Source organism: Sapajus apella, unplaced genomic scaffold (assembly GCF_009761245.1).
Source record: "Sapajus apella isolate SASKATOON/1434 unplaced genomic scaffold, GSC_monkey_1.0 scaffold9, whole genome shotgun sequence".
In the NCBI taxonomy this organism is placed as follows: Eukaryota; Metazoa; Chordata; class Mammalia; order Primates; family Cebidae; genus Sapajus; species Sapajus apella.
In genome coordinates this window covers 2,638,676-2,658,126 of record NW_022436949.1, presented here as the reverse complement: position 1 = coordinate 2,658,126, position 19,451 = coordinate 2,638,676, and the positions used below count along the sequence as shown (strand labels likewise).

The following is a 19,451-nucleotide window of genomic DNA, read 5'->3' as shown; positions in this document are numbered from 1 at the left end:
AGTCCTGAAACTGTAAACCGGAACCCTTTCATATGTAATTCCTGAAACTGTAAACAGAAACCTTTTCACATGTGAGCCCTAAAACTATGAACTTTAGATTCTTCCACGTGTAACATCTAAAGTATAAGCCTATATAAAGGCTGAACCTCCTTTTGTTAGACGAGTTTTGCTGTTAGGCACCTATGCCACAAAAGCTCCCAGCTGTAATACATTCCTTCCTCCTGCATTCAGTGTCCAAGAGATCCTTTCCCACGGCTGCTCCTGCTACAACACCATTCAGTTGGATTGGGAAATTGTGGGTGACAGAAAATAAAATATCCTATAGCCTTCAGTACCCACTGATAAACACTGGCTCTGTTAGAACATAGCTTAATACAGTGGACAAAGGGAACCAGTCCTGTATATTGAAACTGTAGGTGATCCTCATAGGTATAGGCCTGAGGGTACCATGGGCAAGGGCTGCTGGACTGCCACCCTTTTGCTGCCCCAGGGTCCTAGCAAAAACCATAATGGTATCAGGTGTAGAAAATATTTTAGAGGAAAGAGCCTGGAAGAAGTTTTCCTCATGGATATCTAGACCAAGGAGATCGGGGTCTGAAAGACTGGGTGATGCTGACATAGGCAGCTGTCTCTTAGGGGGTCCAAGCAAGGCCAGAACCTCAATCAGATAGTACCAAGAGTTTAGGACCGTCGCTTATCATCCCCAACTAATCCTTGGCTTGGCCCAGGGAAAGAGAGAGTGAAGAAAGAGGGAAATGGTTCCAGGCAAACCAACACTCCCAGTTCCGAAGAACTGGGAGTTATTAGAGAACCCTTTCCCAGAAAGCCTGACACCTGTGTCTTTTAGTCTGGCAACAACACTTATCACTTTTAACTGGCCGACACGTGCCTGGTGATTTACCTCGTTAAGAAATTTAGAAGAAGAAAAAGTACAGATTAGCAAGTTAAAGGGGTCCAGAGATACTTACCATGCTGGAATTTGATCCTCCTGGCTTGCTCACCAACAAAAGGTGGCCTCAGTGTCACAATGTGTGTTACAGCTTAGATAGAACTCAGACCCAAACAATGTACAGTAGTGCAGTTTATTAGGCAAGGCAAAAGGACAGCTTCCATGCTATGGAAGGGGACCCAGAGGGGGTACTGCTGCAGGCTTGGACAGGCAGTGATAGTATCCCTGAGTTACTCCCTCGTCATTGTTGCTCTCATCCAATGAGAGGAGTTTTTTCCAACCTTTTTCTGGATTAATTGATCTTTGAATCCTTTACCGGAATGGTTACTGTTTTTAAATCCTGAGTCACTGAGTCTCTACCTCCAAGGGTCAGAAGTGGAAACAACCCCTACTCTTGAACAAAGCCCCTGAGAGCCAGAGGCAGGAAAACTGGAAACAAAGCCCCTAGCCAGTAAAAGGTGGGAAACTGGAAACAAAGTCCCTAACCAACCAGAGGCAGGAAAACTGGAAACAACACTCCTAGCCAACCAAGGAAGTTCCTCTAAAACAGTCCCTCAGTGGCGAGTTAAACTTAAAACAGGAAATAATAAGTTGAGTAAATGTTTTGTGTTTGAACGTTTAGAGCTATCATGAGGATAAAAAAGTAAATCGGTAACAAAAAAGAGAAGAAAGCTTAAAAGACAAGGAATTACAGGACAACACAAAAAAAACTTGACTTTTTGTCTTAGGAAAGTAAGCAAAATTTTAAATGGTAATATTGACTCCACAAGAGTAATTATTCAAAGTATAATGATTAGGGAAGACAAAGGCCTAAAGATATAAGAAAAAAATGAGTGTTAGAAATGTCCAGAATGTAGAGATGAAGTTTTAGAGGATTATGATTTCTAAAAAATAAAAAGGAATGGCTTACAAAAAACCAAAAACCGTTTTTAAAAGAATGATAAAATGGTGAAAACTCTTTCTGATAATATTTAGCATATAGCCACAATAACCAAGGAAGTTTGATTCCGGCAGAGAATAAATGCAACAGTATATAGAACCCAGAAAACAGATCCGAATATATATAGCTAATTGATTTTTTAAAAAGAAGCAAAGGTGATATTAATGAGGGTTAACCTTTTCAGCAAATGGTGCTGAAGCATTGGGGATCCATCAGCAAAAAATTGAACTCAGTCCTAAACCTCATACCTCACACGAAAATTAACTCAAAATGGAACATGGGCTTAAAAGTACAACATAAAACTGAAACCTATAAAAAAGAACATAAGAGAAAATCTTTGACACCTAGCACTGAGTTCTTAGATTTGACATCAAAAGCACAATTTATAAAGGTAAATATTGATAAATTGGACCTCATCCACAGGAACACCTTTTGCTCTATGAAAGATCCTGTTAAAAGGATGAAGAGACATTTACATTCCAAAATTAAAGACTGAGAGAAAATATTTACAAATTACATATTGTTATAGGAGACAGAAGGAAATTATTTAGGCAGACAGGGTAAAGAGAGTCCCTGGTTCTAACAAAAAGCAGTTCAGAAATAGCTCCCTTTCTAACTTCATGTAGTTCAAAAAAAGTTTTCTTCTAACAAAGAGCAGCATGGAAGATGAGGCTGTAAAACACAGATAAACTCAGGCACAGAGGAGGAGGGGAGTCTCCTGCATAATCACCAAACTTTACACTCATACAATGGGCCCCAGCAAAAACAGTGGGCCTTAATAAGCATATTCCTTTCCCTTTCGGCACACTAAGATAGGGAAGCTAGAAGTGGATGCTGGCGGAAGTGAAGGGCGGAGAGATGCCTGCAGCTGAAAGAAGATGTCTGGGAACAGACACAGAAAGTGTCCCTCACAGATAAGCAAAACAAAGTGGCACAGACTAAGAATCTGCCTATGTGATCAAGGAATGGGGTGAGATCCCATAGAAAACTCTGCTCTCTTCATCTATACAGACGGCACACCTGATCCCAGCTAAATCTTCTGACCTTAGGAAGTTAAGATACCCCTTCCTCACTAGCCCATTTTTTAAAACCCTGACATTTTTACTACACCTTGGCAACCTGCTCAGGAACCCTCTCTGTGATAGAGAGCTAGTCTTTTCTCTTGCCTTTTAAACTCCTACTCAAATCTCAATGTCACCCTGTGTGTGTGTTTCCACAACCTCAACTTCCTCGGCCACGAGACCAAGAACCTTAGTATTTACCCCAGACAACGAGGATGCTTCAGTATTTGACAAATGCCTTGCATACAGAATACATAATTATTCTCAAATATATATACTAGCCTCAAAATTATTAATATATCCTACTTATTCTCAAAACTTAATAAACCAATTAGAATTGTGCTAAAAGAAAACATGTGGAGACCTTTCACTGAAGAGAATATACAGGTGGCAAATAAGCACATGAAAAGATGTTCAACATTTTTTCAACAAAAAGATGTTCTATCATTTTCCATTATAGAAATGCAAATTAAGTCCGCTATGAGATACCACAACCCACCATCACAATGATTACAATAAAAAATAGTAACACCAATTGTGGGCGTTGATGTGGAGAAATAAACTTACTCATAAATTGCTGGAAGAAGTGTGAGATGACACTATCACTGTAGCAGCTAGTCAAATTCATAGCACCTTACATCTTTGAGTAGATAAATGGTTAAACAAACATGTACATCTGTTTCTGGGGGCTGAGAGCTTGTAGGTTCTTGGCCTCTGTAACCCTGAAGAAGGGGGAAGGGGCCCTGGAGCCTCAGTGAGCTTGCCGTTTGAATAAATATTGTGGACTCAAAGAGTTTTGCAGAAGAGCAATTCATTAGAGAGAGAGAATGAGAGAAGACAGCTCCCACATGGTTGTGGGAGAGGAACCCAGAGAGGGGAATCCATTCAGGTAGGAGCCGCTGAAGTTTTAACCCTTGAGTTATTCCCTCCTTATTCATGTTCTTTTTTTTTTTTTTTTAATCTTTTTGTTTGTTTGTTTTTTGTTTTACAAACCCTGGTGTTGAGGGCTCATTCATGTTCTTGTCCAATGAGACGAGTTCTTTTAAACTTCCTCTAGAGTGATTGATCTTTGACTCTGATACCGAATTGGCTACTTATTCTAAAACCCTGAGTTACAGAGCCCCCTCCTCCCAGAGGGACAAAAGAGCCCCACCTGGCTTTCCCGAATGGGGGAAGATCAGAAAAAGAATTTTACCTGGCCCTCTTGTAGGAGAGCCCCAGCCCCTAAGGCAGGGAGCCAGGAAATTCCTGCATTTGAAACCCCTCTGGTCTCCAGATGGAGGCCTGGAGGAGGTGTTCAAAGGAAATTCCTGCATTTGAAACCACGTCCCTCAATGATCCAGGAAGAGAAGTTTCTTTAACACAGTCCCTCATATCCATATTATGGAATACTATAAAATAATAAAAAGGAATGAATTATTGGTTCCCTGCAACATTTGGATGAACCTAGAATTTTTAAAAAGCCAATCTCAAAATGATATTTAATATATACGGCATGATTTCATTTACATAACATTTATGAAATAACAAATATCGAGATAGAGATTAATTGTTGTGAGGACTTGGATGGGGTAGTGGAGGGGATGGATGCAATTATAAAACAATAACGCAAGGGAGACTTGTGGTAATTATATGTTTATGTTGATTGTGGCAATAAGAACACAAAAATAGATGAGTTAAAATTGCGTGGAGCTACATAAGTACACACACACACACACACACACACACACACACACAAATAAATGTATATTTAACCAGTGAAATCTGAATAAGCTCTATAGATTGCAACAGTGTAAATTTCTTTCTGTTTATTTTCTTACCTTATACTACACTTATATAAGCAGATAACATTATAGAATAGTGGGAGAGTTTGCATGGAACTCTGATTCTTTGCAACTTCACATAAAGTTTTTTAAAATAAAATTTAAAGATATAACTTTTTTATATGATATGCAAAAAAGATGTTTGGATGTTGTGAAAAGCAAGAAGGTTTTGGAGGCTGGATTTGCTTGTGAGGGAGAAGATGAGAAGATTTTTTTAAACAAGCAGAATATATTTTGGAAGAGAAAGGAGGGAATTAGGAAATTATTTAATAAAAACCGTCAAAAATAGTTTTGAAGAAATGTATTTGGAGTATAGTTATGTTTATTTTTTGTTTCAGCAATAGGAGTGAGAATGACAACTTCTGCTCTGGAAGATAGTGCATTTAAGGAAATCTAAAGAACAAAAATATCATCATAGATTTATGTTTGTGGAAAGAATAAGAATATATAGAATGGGTAATCTTGATAGTACCTTGAGATTTGAATATTAAATACCATTACACTTTTATAAGCCAAGTGAACTGGGCTAGTTTATATCAATGTCCTTCAATTCAGCAATGTTTTATTATTAACACTGTTACAGTCACTAACAATCTAACATGAAAAAATGTCCAGTTTTTCCTATTTTCCCTGCAAGGAAATGTTCAATATTATTTAGCTAAATAATTTTTAATTAAAAAATAAATGTCAGTAAAAGAACTTGTTATTCTATGGTGTGATTTTTCATATTGGCTAATCAATAAAAATTGTACTGGTAAGAAGATGTAAATTAAATAAAACAAAGATAATAAAAATCATATTTTTAGATAGTTGTAATAATATAAAATAATCTAAAATGAATGATCTCAAATTAAGGTATTTGAGAGCTGGTGATTAGATAATAAATTTAATTTAATTGCTTGAAGTTTTATGTTAATTTTCTAGATTGTAATAATTTCATAATAAAAATATTAGGCAATTAGTGCAAAATGGTGTTAAATTCTAAACAGATGCTAAAATAGACAATGAAATTTATTTTATTATTCTTGTTTTCACTTGGGTAGTTATTACACATAGTAGTCATTCAGAAGCAAGTCGTTCAGTTTCCATGTAGTTGTGCAGTTTCAACTCAGCTTCTTAATCCTGAGTTCTAATTTGATTTCACTGTAGTCTGAAAGACTGTTTGTTATGATTTCCATTTTGTGCATTTGCTAGAGAGTGTTTCACTTCCAATTATGTGGTCAATTTTAGAATAAGTGTGATGTGGTGCTGAGAACAATGTATATTCTGTTGATTTGGGGTGGAGAGTTCTGTAGATGTCTTTTAGGTCTACTTAATCCAGTGCTGAATTCAAGTCCTGAATACCCTTGTGAATTTTCTGTCTCATTGATCTGTCTAATATTGACAGTGGGGTATTAAAGTCTCTCAGTATTATTGTATGGGAGGCTAAGTCACTTTGTAGGTCTCTAAGAACTTGCTTTATGAATCTGGGTGCTCCTGTGCTGGGTGTATATATATTTCGGATAGTTAGCTCTTCTTGTTGTGTTTATCTCTTTGTCATTATATAATGCCCTTCTATTACTTCTCTGCCTTTTGGCTAAGATCAAGTGTATAATGCCCTTCTTTGTCTTTTTAAATCTTTGTTAGTTTAAAGTCTATTTTATCAGAGACGAGGATTGAAATGCCTGCTTTTTTTTTTTTTTTCCATATGCTTGGTAAATATTTCTCCATCTCTTTATGTTGAGCCTATGTGTTTCTTTGCACGTGAGATGGGTCTCCTGAATACAGCACACCCATGGGTCTTCTGAATACAGCACACCCATGGGTCTTGACTATCCAATTTGCCAGTCTGTGTCTTTTAATTGGGGCATTCAGCCCATTTACGTTTAAAGATAATATTGTTATGTGTGAATTTTATCCTGTCATTATGATACTAGCTGGTTATTTTGACTGTTAATTGATGCAGTTTCTTCATAGTGTCAATGGTCTTTACAATTTGGTATATTTTTGCAGTGGCTGGTACCAGTTTTTCCTTTCCATATTTAGCACTTCCTTCAGGAACTCTTGTAAGGCAGGCCTGGTGATGGCAAAATCTTTCAGCATTTGCTTATCTGTAAAGGATTTTATTTCTCCTTTGCTTATGAAGCTTACTTTAGCTGGATATGAAATTCTGGGTAAAAATTATTTTCTTTAAGAATGTTGAATATTGGTCCCCAGTCTCTTCTGACCTGCAGGGTTTCTGCACAGAGATCTGCTGTTAGTCTTATGGGCTTCCCTTTGTGGGTAACCCAACCTTTCTCTCTGGCTGCTCAGTAGTTATTTATAAATGTAGAAATACACAATTTTATTTTATTTCATGCATTTTTCTTTAAAAGATTGTGGAAACCATCAAACTGGCATTTTTTACTGCACAATTATCACTACCAACATAAAATTATTAGAAGTATTTAAGTAGCCAATAAAGCATAAACTAAACCATTTATTATAAAAATCAGTTTGCTAGATACATACATTTATAAATTAACAAATAACCATGATTCATTTAAAAATATTTCAGACATTTAAGACATCTTTTATCATTCTCTTATAAGAGGAAAAAATGTGAAGCATTGTTGAGGTGAACATGTTTTCATAGGTAAAGAAACAAATATTTTATTATTTGTATAAGAGAGAATTGTATATATTTTAATATGAAAAACTTTTAAAACTTTAAAATGTTTTATTCTTTTAAAAAATTTGAGTATATGTTAAAATTTTGATATAAAGTGTAGAATATATTGAATACATTTTATCATTTTACTACAGTGTTTTAATCTTTCTACCTTCCTCAGGAATATTCCTTAATGTATTATATTAGAGATAAATTACTTTATCAATATATGTTTTTAAATAATTTTGGGCTATGGATAGTAGGAAGAAAAGCTTATATTAAATATGGAACTATGGTCTAATGGGAAAATGAGAAAAATTACAGAAATTGTGGATGATTCAATACAAAGTGTATTTAATAAACATAATAGTAGCTATTCATGTTTTAGTCATCCTTTGATCAAATGTTAATAATTTCTTTCTATAGTATAAGCTTGCTATTTTCCATCTGATGATATAGGATTGTCTTGGGAGCCTCCAGCAGCTAAATTGAGGTTCTAGTACCAGAGGCGTTATCAACCTTGCCCTAATCAGAACTTAAGGGACCTGGACATGAATATTTACAGTATGTCTCTCACAGTGTGGCAGGAAAAGGGAGCTCCGATTTTGGGGCTCCACCTGTAAAATTTCTTGGCTTCCTCCATGAAGGAATTCAAGAGTGAGCAGGTGGTAGAAGAAAGCTTTATTTTGGTGGCAGTGTTGCAGCTCCATGACTGCTCTCGAAGTGCCAGGCTACCCCATAGACAGTGCATCAATAGTAGCAGCTCAGGGGCAATTCTGCAATCACATTTATATCCACATTTAATTGCATGCACATCAAGGCACAAGTTGTTCAGAAATTCCTAAAAAGGGTTGTAACTTCTGGGTCATTGACAGACAATGGGTAAACAGTCACAGTGCTGGTAGGCATGTCCATCTTCAAACTGGTCTGGAGTTGAACCCAGCTTCTAGAGTAGAGTTCCACCTCCTACCTCAGTAAGATAGTTCTTTTATCCGACAGCAGCCTAATCCCTAGCTCTCCCACCCATCACCAGGGTGGCCCACATGTGGAACTTGTTCATACTGGCAAACACTCTTATGGCTCTTTTCTTACCCATTGCTGACCCATGCCTGTCTGACCATTGCTCTGGTGCAGAGGGAAAGTAGGAGCACAATCTGATATGCAGGAGTTATCTCTGGCCACATGATATGCCATTTAGGTTTGGTGTAGAACTAGAAATTGTGTCAAGGGTGGCTAAACCCTGCTTCTGTTATGAGAAAGTTAAACTTTTATTCAAAATTGATGTTGAGGCAATATGAAATGATAAAAATTTACTACGAGATTGAATTGCTGTTACAAAAAAGACTGATTTCATTTATATTATTCTATCAGGATAAATGTCAAAGTTATCAACATAAATAAAAGACCTAAGTAAAGATTAAATTTCAACTAATTCTTAATGTTGAACTGTTAGTAAAAGACAATTTAACCATATCTATTTGTAATTTTAAAAACATCTCGAGTCATTAAGAACAATGTGAAACAAGTAAAATAAACAAATAAATACACACATATACAAAGATATACAAGCATACTTCCAAAAAAACAGGCACATATTAACATTACATATACTTGTAAGATATCCATTTATATAACATTTAAAACTTGAATATCTAAATAATTTTACTTAAATTTGCTGGTGTAGCTTACTTCACAAAAAAACCTTTTCTGTTCCTTTTTTTATTTCAGGCAAAGTTTGAAAATCAATTCCAATTTATTTTTGACATGAAATATGTCTCATTCTCTTCTAATCTAATCTCTTTCATAGTTTATTGGTGATATGAAAACCCCATATAAAATTCAATTCTGCACAACATGCTATCTAAGAGCTAATCCAGGATAAAATTTTCTTAGATGAAAATGAATAGTCTATTCAATCGTATTTTCTCAGTCTGAGACAAGTTTAACACTTTGTATAGTGTAGCTAATATTTATCCTATTAGCCATATGGCAAAAATAATAATAATGTTAACATGTGTGAGTTCAGGGATCTAATCTTATAAAATCTGTGTGTCAATAATACCAAATTGCCATTTTAAAACATATCACAAATTGAAGGCAAGACTAGAGAAGAATTCAAAAAGGCTACAGTAATTCAAGGAGCTTGTGGTTCTTTCCAAGCTTTTTGTTTTTCTACAATATAGTAAAAAGAAAGGTTAAAATTTTCTTTAAATAAATATATATTGTGAAACTGATATTTATGGAGATTGTTTTTATTAAAAAAACTTCCAAGGATAATGACATGGCTTGGCTGTGTCTTCACCCAAATTACATCTTGAATTGTAGCTCCCATAACTCCCTTGTGTTATGGGAGAAACCTGGTGGTAGGTGACTGAATTATGGGGGCAGGTCTTTGCTGTGTTGTTCTCATGATAGTGAATGAGTTTCATGAGGTCTAATGGTTTTAGAAACTGGAGTTTCCCTGCACAAACTTTTTCTTTGCCTGAGGCCATCCATGTAAGATGTGACTTGCTCCTCCATGCCTTTTGCCATGACTTTGAGACCTCCTTAGCAAAGTGGAACTGTGAGAGTATTAAACCTCTTTCTTTTTTAAATTACCCAGTCTCAGGTATGTCTTTATGAGCAGCATGAGAAGGACTAATACAGTAAATTTGTAACAGTAGATTGGGGAACTCCTGAAAAGATACCCATAAATATGGTTGCAGCTTTGGAACTGGATAATAGGCAGAGGTTGGAATAGTTTGGAGGGCTCAGAAGAAGACAAGAATATATGGGAATGTTTGGAACTTCCTAGAGACTTGTTGAATGGCTTCGCCCAAAATGCTGTTAGTAAGGGCTGGGCTAAGGTGGTCTCACATGGAGATGAGAAACTTTTTGGGAACTGGAGCAAAAGACTGGTGGTATTTTGCCCCCGCTCTGGAGATTTATGGAACTTTGAACTTAAGAGACATGATTTAGGATATTTTCTGGAAAAAATTTCTAAGTGGCAAAGCATTCAAGATGTGACCTGGGTGCTACTATAAGCATTCAGTTTTAAAAAAGAAACAGAGTGCAAAAGTTTGTATAATTTGCAGCCTGACAAGGGACTAGAAAGGAAATCCCATTTTCTAAGAAGAAATTCAAGCTGGTTGTGGAAATTTACATCAATAACAAGGAGCAGAATATTAATTACCAAGACAATGGGGAAAATGTCTCCAGGGCATGTGAGAGACCATTGTGGCAGCCCCTCTATCACAGGCCCAGAGGTTTAGGAGAAAAAAATTGTTTTGTGGACCACCAGGTTCTCTCTGCTGTGTGCAGTCTAGGGATGTGGCGTCCTGCATTCCAGATGCTCCCGCTATGACTAAAAGGTGCAGCTCAGGCTGTTGCTTCAAAGGATGGAAGCCCCAAGCCTTCGCAGCTTCCATGTAATATTGAGCTTGTGGGTTCACAGAAGTCAATAATTGAAGTTTGAGAACCTCCACCTAGATTTCAGAGGATGTATGGAAACACCTGGATGCCCAGGCAGAAGTTTGCTACAGCGGCAGGGCCTTCATGGAGAAACTCTGCTAGGGCAGTGAGGAAGCAAAATGTGGGATCGAAGCTTCCACACAAAGTCTTTACTGGGGCACTGTCTAGTGGAGTTGTGAGATGAGATCTGCTGTCTTCCAGGCTCCAGAATGGTAGATCCACTGAAAGCTTGCACCATGTTCCTGGAAAGGCTGCAGACACTAAACGCCAGCCCATGAAAGCAGCTGGGAGGGAAGCTATACCGTGCAAAGCCACAGGGACCCAGCTTCCTGAGACTAGGAGAACCCACCTCTTGCATCAGCATGATCTAGATGTGAGACATGGATTCAAAGATCATTTTGGAACTTTAAGACTTAACTGTCCTGCTTGATTTTGAACTTTTATGGGGCCAGTAACCCATTTGTTTTGGCCAATATCTCCCATTTGTAATGGCTGTATTTACTCAATGCCTGTACCCCCATTGTATCTGGGAAATGACTAACTTGCTTTTGATTTTACAGGCTCATAGGCAGAAGGCACTTTCCTGGTCTCAGATGAGATGTTTGGACCGTGGACTTTTGAGTTAATGCTGAAATGAGTTAAGGCTTTGGAGGACTGTTGGGAAGGCATGTTTGGTTTTGAAATGTGAGGACATGATATTTGGGAGGGGTGAGGGGTGGAATGACATAATTTGGTTGTGTCCCCACCCAAATCTCATTTTGAATTGTAACTCCCACAGTTCCCACATCCAATAGGAGGTGATTGAATTACAGGGGCAGATCTTTCCTGGGCTGTTCTCATGATAGTGAATGAATCTCACAAGATCTGATGGTTTTTAAAATTGGAGTTTCCCTGCATAAGCTCTTTCTTTGCCTGCTGCCATTCACTTAAGATGTGACTTGTTCCTCTTTGCCTTCTGCCAGGATTGTGAGGCCTCCCCAGCCATGTATAACTGGGAGTGCATTAAACCTCTTTCTTTTGTATATTACTCAGACTCAGGTATGTCTTTATCAGCAGTATGAGAACAAACTAATACAGATAACTCTTGATATTAATGCATTCCTATGAAGTCTAGATATATTTTGTCAATGAAAAGAGCCAAATTCTATAAAATATTTGAAGAGATTTATTCTGAGGCAAATATGTGTGGCAATGGCCAGTGAGACAGCCCCAGGAGATCCTGAGAATATATGCCAAAAATGGTGTGATTGCAACTTGGTTTTATGTGTTTTAGGGAGACATAAGCTATCTAATGATACACGTAAGGTGTACATTGGTTCAGGACAATAACTTGAAGCAGGGTGAGGATGGTGTGAGGATCAGTCTTCAGGTTATAGGTAGATTCAAAGATTTTCTGATTGACAATTGGGTGAAATTTGATTCACAGAGTTAAGAATCTATCTAAAAACCTAGAATCAATAGAAGTGAATGTCTGGGTTAAGATAAGGGGTTGTGGAGATCAAGGGTCTTATTATGGAGATAAAGCCTTGAGGTAGCTGGCTTCAGAGAGAACAGATCATAAATATTTCATATAAGACTTTAAAAAATGACAGACTCTTAGTTAATTCTCTTCTGGATCAGAGAAGAAACCTGGAAAAAAAATGGTGGGGGGGAGTATTCTCTACAAAATGTAAATTTTTCCCACAAGAGACATATTTGCAGACCTTTTCAAAATATGTCAAATAAATATATTTTGGGGTAAAATACTTTGATTGCTTGCAGGGCCTGCTGTCCTGTTGGTATCTTATTGCTACAAAGAGTCTGTTTTGTTCGTCTTAAAGTCTCTGTTTTAATGTTAATGCTGGTCAGTTGTGCCTGAATTCCAAAGTGACAAGGGTATAATGAGGCATGTCTAACCTTCACTTCCCATCATCGACTGAACTAGTTTCTCAGTTTAACTAGGCAATGTCCTTGGCTGAGATGAGGTGCCCAATCAGTTGGTTGGGGGAATTACAACTTTATTTTTGATTTATGATTTTCAAGTATTCTTTCCTGCTCTAGAAATCTACTTGTTATATGTTGTAAGGTACCTAATATAATTAATTACATAAATTATCCTATTAAAAGTATCTTTTAATAGCATAATTGACTAAATCTTATGTAATTGATTCATAATACATGTTTAGCATGAAATTATTAGAAGCAATGGCACTTTACTAAACCACTTCTCTGAAATACATCCAAAAAATGTGCTGTTAATAAGAGCATGTTAAAATTATTACATAATATAAAAATGCTTTCTTGTTAAGCCACACATTTTCCAAATTATTCAAAACTTCTTGTAACTACTGGTTCTCAGGCAAAAGCAACAAGTGCATGTTCGTAGCAAAACAAGTAGTTCAATTATTAACTTTATGTAAAAGAAGAAAAATAAGAATTATTTTATAGTAATATTTTAATTGGTTAAAAATAAATATCAGAATACAGTTCAAGAAGGGAAGGGAAAATGAAAGTCTGTTGAAGAGGTAATTTTTCATGTTAACTGAAAGCAGCAATAGAGGTAAGCTATTATTTCTTCAAAAGTAATAAAGGTTTTGAAGATAATATTAACATTCCACTTACTTTCTTAACTGGTTTTAGAATCTCAAGAAAGCTACTTACATTCTCTAGGTTTTAATTTCCTCATTTATAAAATGAGAGGTTTGTACTTGATTTCCAACCATTACTTAAAACATGCCATTCATGGCCAGTTAAATAAAAAGACAGTACCTCTGGCTTACCCTTATGCTCCCACATGTCCCTTCCATGAAATGTCATAGTATGAAACTAGGAAGAAACCTGCCAGAGCTCTGGAAATCAAAAGTGGGTGCCCTCTACTCATCATAAATTGGGGTTTCTGCAGTGACAGGACAGTTGCTATCAGATTAAAAATAATACCCGAGGGTCAACTCAAAAGACGTTTCTTACTCCTAAAAGAACCTGACTGCCTAAAAATTAGAGGAAAGGCTAACCAAGATGGCCTTAGTCCCCCTCAACTTAAACTTTTAGACAGAATTATTTGACTGTAGGCCTCTGACCTCCCCTTTATCTGAGCATTTATTTTAGAAAAGATCCAACTGTAAATTCTCTGTCCCTTTGAGATATAAATCTTCTCTCAGCCTCTTGCCAGTTTTACAACTCAGAAATGCCTTACTGAAGGACCTGGTGGTCATCTCTTTTAAATATAATAATCTAAAGAGATTTCATCCCAGTCTCGTGATGTCTAGGGGAGGGTTGAAGCCTAATTTCAATAAGCAACAATTAACAAACACAAATGGTCTAACTGCATTGACCAACCCTCCCCTCCAATATCCTCAAGTAACCTGCTCAATGGACCCTCTGCCTTATCACAAGGACGGGGACCAGTGTGATGGTCTTCTGTATCCCAAGCTCTTGCCCAGTGTCCCAAAAGAGTCAGATCTCACTCAGGCTAGAAGGATGAGTGTGAGGTTTTATTGAGTGGTAGAGGTGACTCTCAGTGAGATGGATGGGGAGCTGGAAGTGGAGATGGAGTGGGTCCCAATGGCCAGACTCTTCTCCAGCCAGCCTCAGCTGACCTCCTGTCAGTGTTTAGATGTCCCTCCTCTTCTCTCTTTCTGTGCTGCATTGTTCCACCACCACTCATCTGCTGGGCTGCTGCTGGTTTGCTGGTCTGCTGGTCTTGACATTCAGCTTTCTTGTGTGTGTGCCCGCTAAGGTCTCTGGTTTATATAGGGGAAAGATGGGGGGTGTGGTGGCCAAAAGTAAACTATTTGGGCGTGAAAACAGAAATTCCTGTCTTCAGTTAGGGCCGTGGGTCTCCAGGTGTGAGGGTAGGGCCTTTGCTAGAGAACCACACTCATCTACTCAGTATTTCCTTGTCTCCTGTCTGTGTCATTACTATGTGTTATAGGCTCAGTAATCAGAAAAATATAACAATAAATGTAGCAAATACATACATACATACATGCATACATAAAGAAGCTACTGATTCTAACAAAGATACAGTAATTTAACAAAATTGATTTTTTATATCTACTTTCTACTTTGAGAAGTCTTATTTCCTAATTACATCTTAGTATAGTACATGAAACACAGTAGTCATGCAATAAATTAGTTCCATTAAAGCTAAATAAAACAAAGAAAAAATTGCACACTACTTTTCCAAATTTAAATGAGTAAATCTCTTGTTTCTTCCATAAAAGGTATTTAATATTAGAAATTTTAAGAAATAAAATTAGGAAAAACATTCTTGATACCAGAAATGGGTCCTGATGGAGACCCAAAAAGAGGGTTCCTGGATCTCACACAGGAAAGAATTTAGCATGTGTCCACAGTGCAAAGCAAAAGCAAGTTTGTTAAGAAAGTTAAGTGGTGAAAAAATAGCTACTTTATAGACAGAGTAGGGCATTCCCAAAAGTAAGAATAGTAATGCCCACCCTAAGGTACAATGCCTGTTTGTATGTGGGACAACAACAACAGCAACAAATCATGGGGAGATGTGCTCTACTACAAAGCTTTGCGATAAAGGGTTAATTTTCTTAATTACTATATTTTGCAAGAATTGATATTATCTTTAAAGTAAAATCAGGAATGCTTTTGTTCTGAAGATATTGGGATATCAGGACATTCCTGAGTCTTGGTCTGTTTAGTAAACATTATTAATCTGTTGCTTTAACTGTAAATATCTAGAGGCTACTAATAACTTACCTCCTGGGAAAACAGCCCAACAAGTCCCAGCTTCACTTTTCATAGCCCTCACTCGAGATGAAGTTGCTTTGGTTCAAATGCCTCTGACAATATGAAATATATAGAAGAGAGCCACACTCTACTAAAAAGTAAAATCATAGCATTAATATTTTCAGTAATACATGAGAAAATAAGCATTAATTTAAACATATTGGAAACTGAATCCAAAAATTATAAGTAAATTTTAAATATGCATGAAAAAGAAAAAGAAAAAATTAAAGTAATTTTTTAATAAAGAAATAAACATAGGATAACTTTAAAGTTAAAAATAGAGAACTAAGTAACAAAATGAAAAAAATTTGTCAAATGCAATCAAAAAGGAGATAAAAAGCAAATATCAAAATTGTTAAAGCAAGGTAATAACACAGTGACAATGAAAATTGAAAAAAAAAGATATATACATTGAAGGAAATTAAAATAATTTACCTCACAATATATACTTCTTTGACATATTTTGAGATGGGTTTTCAGAGTGACAGCAAACAGTAGTCCTGCAAAGCTGTCTTTTGTTAGGGAGATTTGCATTTGTAAGAGAATATTTGCATTTGATGTAGCTAGACTTTCTCTGAAGGTCTTCCCTTGTCTGATCCAGAAAGGTTTAACTGAGTCTGACCCCTCTAAAAGTCTGAAAGACACAGTTACCATCCACTCTCTTGAGGGTTGCTACCTGTGAGGTTCACTTAAATAACAAATCACCTTTATTAGCCTGGCTTCCTTTGGTCTCTCTCCCATTACCTGTCTTGCCATCATAACCTGATTTACCACCATAACCTACTTTTGTCCATTCTGGGAACCCTCATCCTTTGTGTAATCCCAAAAATGGCATATAAGTTTCTGTACCGCATTGGGAAGTGGGAGTAATCACTCTGTGGTTCTCACGTGTTCACATTAATCAATTTTGTGTCTTTTCTCCAATTAATCTGCCTCTTGTCAGTTGATTTTTCGGTGAACTCTCAGCATTAAGGGAAAACTTTCCCTTGGCCCCTGTAGCATCTTAACATTTAAAAATTTGAAGTATTCATTCCATGAAAAATTATTAAAGAGTTAAAAGATTATACTACCCCAAAAGAGCACACATATTAACTAATCCATTCTCATTAACCAGTGACTCATCATGGAGCACAGAGAGATAAAAGAGGAGTGAAGCTATCTTAGTTTGGGTTCCCCCAGAAGTAAAGGCTTTGAATGAGATTCATTTAAAAGTGACTTATTGAGGGCATGCCCTCAGGAGAGTGCTGTGACAAAGGGAAGGAAGCAGGAGTGAGTGATGGGAAAAGCTATGCGAAATTTTGTTTCAGTTGAAGTCTCAACTTGATCCTGTGGGGAGCTGCATATGTGAATGGCATCTTAGAATTGCTTCCACTTGATGTAAGAGGACCAGCCTTCTGTATGCAAGTAATTGGCTGTGATAGTGTCTGGAAAGGTTGTAGCTCCCATGAATTTCTACGTCAGACTGTGCCCAATGGTCCTGGGAAACTCTCCAGCCACGAGTGCAGCTGTGAACTCTCAGCAGCCAATATTCATACCAGCCGAAGAATGTGGGAACCTGCGAAGTAAATGGGGTCTGAGTAGGTACCAACAGCATCTATTTCTAGCCTGTACTAATGAAACCGTCTGTGCAAAATTATGACAGAGAAATCTGACATAGTTGACTTCATCTTGCTCCCTCTCTAAGCTCTCCTTGGTCATTCCTGGGCATATGCCAAGCTAACTTTGGGAGGAATTTCGTTTATAGTTTAAAGCAATGATGATAATAGTCCTTCCCAAAACTAATCTGCCTTTGTAACAGTAATGAAAATCATTCTGCTAAGATGTAGGCCTAGTAAAACAATAATCAGCCAACCTGTTCCGGAAGTTACAAAATTTGTAACTTCTCTAATTACTCCTGTAGATAGCCTCACTATTTCAGAACATAAGATTGGACTTTTGAGATGTTTCTTTCAGATTTTTGCATTTCTGACAACTGACTGACTCCACCCAGTCACCCTGTGACTCAACCAATCCTGTTGACCCTGCCCAGAGGCTGATACAGCACATGAGGACCATTTTCCACACCCCTAAAATTTCATACCCAACCAATTAACATTTCTCATTCCCAAGCCCCCTGTATACCAAATGATCCTTGAAAAGCCCTAACCTCCAACATTGGGGATATTGATTTGAATAATCACTCCTTAATGGCCAACCTCATGTCAATTAAACTCTTCTTACTGCAATGCCACAGTCTCAGTGAATTGATTTCATCTGCATAGTGGGCACAAAGAACCCTTCAGTTGATTACAGTAAAACAGATTCTGTTAACAGGGGTTTCGTTAAGCATCTATTTTAAAGTATAAAAATAATTTTTAAAAGTTTCCCAAGTTTCAAAACTTACAAAACAAATTTCATTTCAAAGAATATGTTTTTACTTTTATGTAATCTCAGGCATGTTTTACTTTAGAGTCAGAAGAGAGGGTAACTAGAAAGAACAATCTGTGCTTTAGAGAGAAAGGGAGGATGAGAAAGTGTGGGAAAAGAAGAGATAGACTGAAAAGCTAAATCAATGTATGTAATTGTAGAATCGGTGATTGCAAATGAGTAGAGTGAAGGCTCTAATTATGAAAAAATGAAAGAATATTAAACTGAAGAACTTTAGAAATGAATAGGCCAGCAACAGTGTCTCTTCACTGAGATAAAACCAAATGCTCTGTTTATCCATAGAGAAGATAAACTTATTCTCATTAATTTAGGTTAATAAAAGTAACATAATCTAATTGGTAGAAGAAACAAAAACTACTATGATGAAAAGGAAAAAAAGGCATTATGCTTCATGAAAGAAGCCCTACACAAGAGTATGTGCTATAATATGAAACTCTTAATACAGACAAAATTAATATATGGTAGTGGGGGGGAGGGAGCGGGGCTCCCAGTTTCCCTATCGGAGGTGCCCAGGTCCTTGATCTCTCTTACCCCAGGAATGGGGAAGGGGCCCTGGAGGCCCATTGAGCTTACCATTCAAATAAGTACTGTGGACCCAAAGAGTTTAGCAGAGAAGTTATTTATTAGGCAGGGGAGGGATGGGTGGGGGAGGGAGAGAGGAGAGAGAGAGGAGTTCTTCCAAACTTCCCCTGGAGTAATTGATCTTTGACTCTGATACTGGATTGGCTGCTGATTGGCTGCTGGGCCCTAACAGAGCCTTCTCCTCCTAGAGCTCTTCCTAGGCTTTTTGAACAAAGAATCTCTCCTGGATTTTCCACCTGGCCCGCCCAGGAAAGTCAGACAAAGAACTCTAGGTTCCTCAATGGAGGCATGGATGGAGGTGTGGCACTGGGAAATTCCTGCCTTTAAACCATGCCCCTTGTGGATTCCGGAAGAGAAACTTTTGTTCCTTGACACAGACCCTCAATCTTCTATACTTTTTAGTAGGGACAGACTCCTGTAATGAAAGATTAATAAAAGAAAAACAAACAGAAGTTTTATAACATTCATTCTTCCTGTGTATATGGGAGGTGCCCGGAGAAATGAGCACATCTCTAGAGGGGATCTCAAAGAAGTAAGTAGCTTTGCTTCAGGCTTAAATACTATCATTTTCTGAAGCAGGGTTTGGAAAAAGGCCTACTTAAGGCAAAATGGCTAGTAAAAGCATTGTGTTATAATAGTAAGGTTTGTCTTGCAGATTCAAGCCTTTAATTTAGGATTTAAAATACCGTTTGCATTGATTAAAACTGTCCAGTAATTTAGTCATCCTTCTCTTTGTGGAGCAGGGAAGGAAATACTCTTACAAATGGAGATTTCTTTTATAGGTTTAAATTTTTCTTACAAAAGGGTAACATTTTTGAGCTTTTTATGTATCTGCATTTCTTAAAATAACCAA

The 19,451-nt window shown here is 37.2% G+C and overlaps 1 long non-coding RNA gene across 1 annotated transcript; it reads right to left on the bottom strand.

The window, feature by feature from the left end:
• Positions 1 to 6,905: 6,905 nt before the first annotated feature.
• LOC116551185 lies at positions 6,906 to 19,170 on the bottom strand. The gene is made up of 3 exons (XR_004268757.1): positions 19,160 to 19,170; positions 16,212 to 16,215; positions 6,906 to 7,060 (listed from the first exon to the last, which is right to left on the bottom strand). It is a non-coding gene; the product is annotated as an uncharacterized LOC116551185 (long non-coding RNA).
• Positions 19,171 to 19,451: the final 281 nt, after the last annotated feature.